Source organism: Echinops telfairi, unplaced genomic scaffold (genome assembly GCF_000313985.2).
Source record: "Echinops telfairi isolate 266 unplaced genomic scaffold, ASM31398v2 ScPeMD7_44;HRSCAF=162, whole genome shotgun sequence".
NCBI classification, from domain to species: domain Eukaryota; kingdom Metazoa; phylum Chordata; class Mammalia; order Afrosoricida; family Tenrecidae; genus Echinops; species Echinops telfairi.
In genome coordinates, this window is record NW_022103942.1 from 11878801 (window position 1) to 11883885 (window position 5085).

The 5085-nt window shown below is 34.2% G+C and overlaps 1 pseudogene; it reads right to left on the bottom strand.

The window, feature by feature from the left end:
• Window positions 1–1166: 1166 nt before the first annotated feature.
• Window positions 1167–1326, bottom strand: LOC115869771 (annotated as a pseudogene).
• Between the last annotated feature and the right edge of the window lie 3759 nt (window positions 1327–5085).

Below are 5085 nucleotides of genomic sequence, written 5' to 3' on the forward strand. Positions count from 1 at the left end.
GAAAGACAAATATCATGAGTCCACTACTTTAAGTTTAAACACCAAGATGAAGACAGGCCTTTGCTCTGAGGTCAAGTAATTCTAATCTGGTCTCCCAAAGAATAAAGGAGTGTGCTGCCTGGTGCCCGTGAACATTATATTAACCCCTTATTTGTACATCTTAAAAACCAATTTGATAAGGGACGCCTCACCTCAGCTGGTTTCATTTTCTCTAGATGAGAGGGGGTGAGGAGAAAACTATGGTAATCAGTTGCTGTCATTTAACCTTGTTCTACGGATGCTCCAAAACAACATACATTCTTACTAGGGTGATTAGTGAACCCTACTGGAAATTCAAATCAAATGTCTGTTGGTGGATAAACCACGAGCGTAAACCTACCATTTGAAAAACACTTAACATTACTTATATAGATGCCAAGAAGTATGTACGAAAAAAAAGAAAGGGGTCTGAAAGTGATTGTAGGGATGAATGCACAACACTTCTTAATATAATTGAACTATTGAATTGCATGTTTGGTGAATTATATACCAATAAAACTACTTTAAAATAGCAAGATTGCATGCTGGAAGAAGAGAGTGGATAGAGAAAATAGTAGAGTAATAGAAATCATCTTTGTAGTACATACACAATTGTTAGGAATCGTTCACATCTAAATCTCATTTCCAGGGACACAGTAGCAGGCCACTGACTGATATATAATAATCATTTTGAAGTGACAGGGGACGTTTTACAAAATGGTAAAGCAAGCAAGATATTGAGGACCTAGATGAAGGGTAAATATATTTTCTTGGTGACACTGCAAAAATTCCAATACGTTCCAATTCAAGTCATCAAATTTCTTCTACATAGACTCAAAATCCCGAAAAAAAATTGACAAACCAGCTGTAAGAATGCAAGAGCAAAAGACAAAGAAAACGCAATAATAACATAGGAAACAGTGTGTTTGTGATGAGTGTGAAGATGGTTACTACAAAAATTAAGAAAACCTAGTTTGGGAAGAGAATTAAAAGTAGGATGGGGAAAAATAGACGGAAAGGGGGAACAGTTACTGTAATTATTAATTCTTTGTTAAGAAGTAATTAGTGGTTGACAATAAATTATTTATAATTAATTTAATGGGTTTGAAACTTCAACATGCGATTGATACATTTGATACATTTTTTAAAATGTAGGCCACAAAATTGTAGCGAACTATACTAAGTGGTATAGCCCACTGTGGAGTGTGGTCTTCATTTGACACATTTTAAAAATTGATGTCAAACATAAAGAAAAAGTAAAAGATAAACTGAGTCAATACGTACAAATATATTACAACGTTATGTTCTTTATAACAGGAAATCATTACACATTTATGAGAGAAGCATCAACCTCTGTGTGCCCACATTCAATATAAATAAGAAAGCTGAAGAGAATTACCAGGATGACAGCAATGAACATATGGAAATGTTTCCACCTCATTGATAATCGTACAGTGCAAATGCAAATCAATTCATAAGATTGCTGGAAATGCTAGAGAACAATCTAATTTCCTCAGTAGATAGCTTGTGCAGGTTAAAATAAGAAGGAAAATTTTATGATTAAGGGGAATTTAAGAGATTTTCCAACAAATGCACTATATAAGCCATGTTTAAATCTTTTACATAATATATAGAAACACAAAAAATCCACAATTGCTTAAAAATACTTATGAGACATTTGAAAAAGTTTAACCACAGCCCAAATATTTGACACATGTATAAGTAGTTATTACAGGAGAAAGATGAGGCTATCTGTTCCCTTAAAGATTCATAATCTTAGAAACCCTATATAGAATGGCTATGGGTACAAATTGATTTGATGGCAGTAGGTTTGTTTATTTTGGTTTTATAAAAATATATAATTATTTTTCAGTTATTTAGAGTATTGTGGTTATGTATTTTTAAAGTGTTTCTTTTTGAAATGCATTTTGAAGTATTAGAGATTAGATAATACAATATTTAGAAATTGCTTTAAAATGATATATTCAGAGAAGGAGTGGGAATGGGTAAATGGTGAGCATATAGATATGTAAAATAAAATTGGCAAGTTTTTGGTGACTTGTAGCTCAAAGATGGGTCAGGGGGGTATTATATTATTATATTATATTCCATATTTTGTACATGATAGAAATTTTCTGTAATTAGCAAGCCAAAGAAAACGAATTAGTAAAATTTTCCTTTAGGAGAGTTTGGCAATATGTACCTAAAATAATTTATTCTAAGAAAATATTCAGACAACTGTGAAAATATGTATACACAAGGATTCTTTTTCCAGGATTGCCTTTCATAAAGGTAGAAAAGTAGAAACAACATAAATATCTAACAAAATAGAATTGGTTAAATAAATTATGTCACATCCATAAGTCAAAAATGATGTACTCATTTATTTTCCTTCTCTCTACCCCAAAGAACCCCCTCCAAATTCACTACCATTAAGTTGATGTTGCCGTATAGCAACCCTGTAGGACAGGGAAGAACTGCCCTGTGATTTTCTGAGACTGTGAATCTGTAGGAGAGTAGAAAGCCCACCTTTGTCCCTTAGAGTTGGCTGGTGGTTTCCAACTGCTATCCTTGCAGTCAGCAGCCCAGTGTAACCACTATGCCAAAGAAGTCATGAAAGGAAAGCATGACTGTTAGAATATTAGCATGGACCTTGTAAAAGCAGAACAAACAAATCCATATAGAATTTTAGAGTTTTAAAATATGTTTCTTGGCAGTGCCAAGCAAAATTTAAGGAGCAATATTGAGTAATTAAAACTGTTAATAGTGTTAAAATACTGGGTACATAAATGTCCATAAATAGGTGACTGATTCTACATAAAGAAATACTAATGTGGTTATCAGAAAGTCTGAAATAAAACAGAGAACTTAATAAAAATGGACAAATGATTTAATAAAATTAACAAAGAAAAGATATGAATGCAAATAAGCGCATAAAAAGATGTTAAACAGCACAAGGCATCAGATAATGCAAATTAAAGCAAAATGAGATATCATTTCATATCTACTAGGGTACCAAATTTAAAAGGCTGAAAATACCAAGAATTGGCAAATGTGGAAACTGGAGATCTCATACATTATTGTTGGAAATGAAAATTGGTGCAACAACTATGGGAAAATATATGGCAACCCCTTATAACCTTAGACATAAAACCCAAACAAGTTGATTCAGACTCTTAACTACCCTATATAGGGTTTCTGAGAATGTAAATCTTTATGGGAAAGACAGCCTAATTTTTATCCCACCGAGCAGGTGGTGGATTTAAATAACTGACATTACCTTGTGGTTGGCAGCCCAACCCCTAACCCACAATATCACAGCGGTACTTATCTTAAACTACTACTTCACCATACGACACAAGAACTCTGCTCCCTTAAAAGGGAAAGGGGAGATTATGTCCATAGGAAGACCTGCATATAAATGTTCATAGCAGCATAATTCATAAAAGCCCAGAATAGAAAGTTACCCAAGTTAACACCAACTGGTGAATGGATAAATGAATAGTCATAGATCCATAGTATTGAATAGAATACTACCCAGTGACAAAAATAAAATAAAGGGATAACAATATTCATGAGTCAAAAATTATGTTAAGTAGAAGGCAAACACGAAAGACTATGATTTCATTCATATCTAGAGAAACAAACACAAAAGAGGAAGAAAACAGATAAGTGTTTACCTAATGATCGTGTTTCTTAACTGCTGCTTCCATGAGCATTGCTTGTGGATCCCAGTAAAATGAAATCTTGACAAACAAAATATGTTCTCCACTTATTAGGATGTTCTACCACACATAGAAAAAAGAGCCTCCTCAGGCCGGAAGTCACTCAAAAGATGACGAGGAAGAACTGTTGTCTCAAAGTAGAGCCAGTCATGATGAAAGAATGGAGAAAAGCCTGTAGGAGCAAACCCTTCAGGACTTTCATGTGCTGTTGGGGCATGACTCAAAATGGGGGTGGGGGGGAAATCAGCTGCAAAAACCTACTAATAATCATAGTTTTAAAAAATTGTAAGTTGTCAAAAATGAAGTGGAATGCATATAGCTCCATACCCTAGGTGTTAGTGAGCTGGTATTGGCTATTTTGAATAAGGCGGTCACATGGTTTACTATCCCGGGAGTGACACAATCAAGGGGAATGACATTACATAAATTCTCCAAAAGGATATTTCAAGGTCTATCTTGAAGTAGAATGCTGTTTGCAATATGATAATATCCATACAAATACAAGAAAATCCATTCAGTGCAATCATTATTCAAATGTATGCACCAACCACTAAAGTCAGTGATGCAGAAATAGAAGAACTCTACTAATGTCTTCAGTCTGAAACTGAACACACATACAAGCAAGACACAATGATGATTATTGGCCATTTGAATGAAAAATTAGAAACAAAGAGGAAGGTGCAGTAGTTGGAATACTTGGCCTTAGTGATAGAAATGAAGCTGGAGTTTGCATGATAGAATTTTGCAAGTGCAAGGATTTGTTCATAGCAAATACTGTTCTCTCAACAACACAAACAGCAACTATACACATGGACTCTGAAACTAAGGAAACTTTGCCCAAGAAGGTTAAACATGTCACTAAAGTTACTGTCAAGAATTCTCTGGTTATGTGCAGAATAACACATAAGCATTTTTATTATTTTATTATGAAAACTGATTGGGTTCAATCCCCAAAGAGGAGAGACTCATTAGTAGATGTGAAAAGACCAAAAACCTGACTGAAAAACCAACTGAGAGTTATCAGTGTATTTGCACTGGGTGCCACACAGGCTTGGAAAAACTGCGCTGCTAATTTTACAGGAAAGAATCCATTACGGAGGTCTTTGTGGGAGTTCTTTTTATATGGCTTACAACTTTGACTTGTCGTGCATGACTAAAATCATAGACTTGTGGCATAATCTGTAATTTGAGGAATTGTGTTATATTATGTGTAAAATAAGTGGAGAGATCATTCACCAAAATATAGAAACTTAATTATTTCCTCATAATCCCCAAATTTTACATGATCAACTCCTTGGTGAATATAAGAGGCTTTTAATTTTTCCTCCAGGGCAAAAAAATG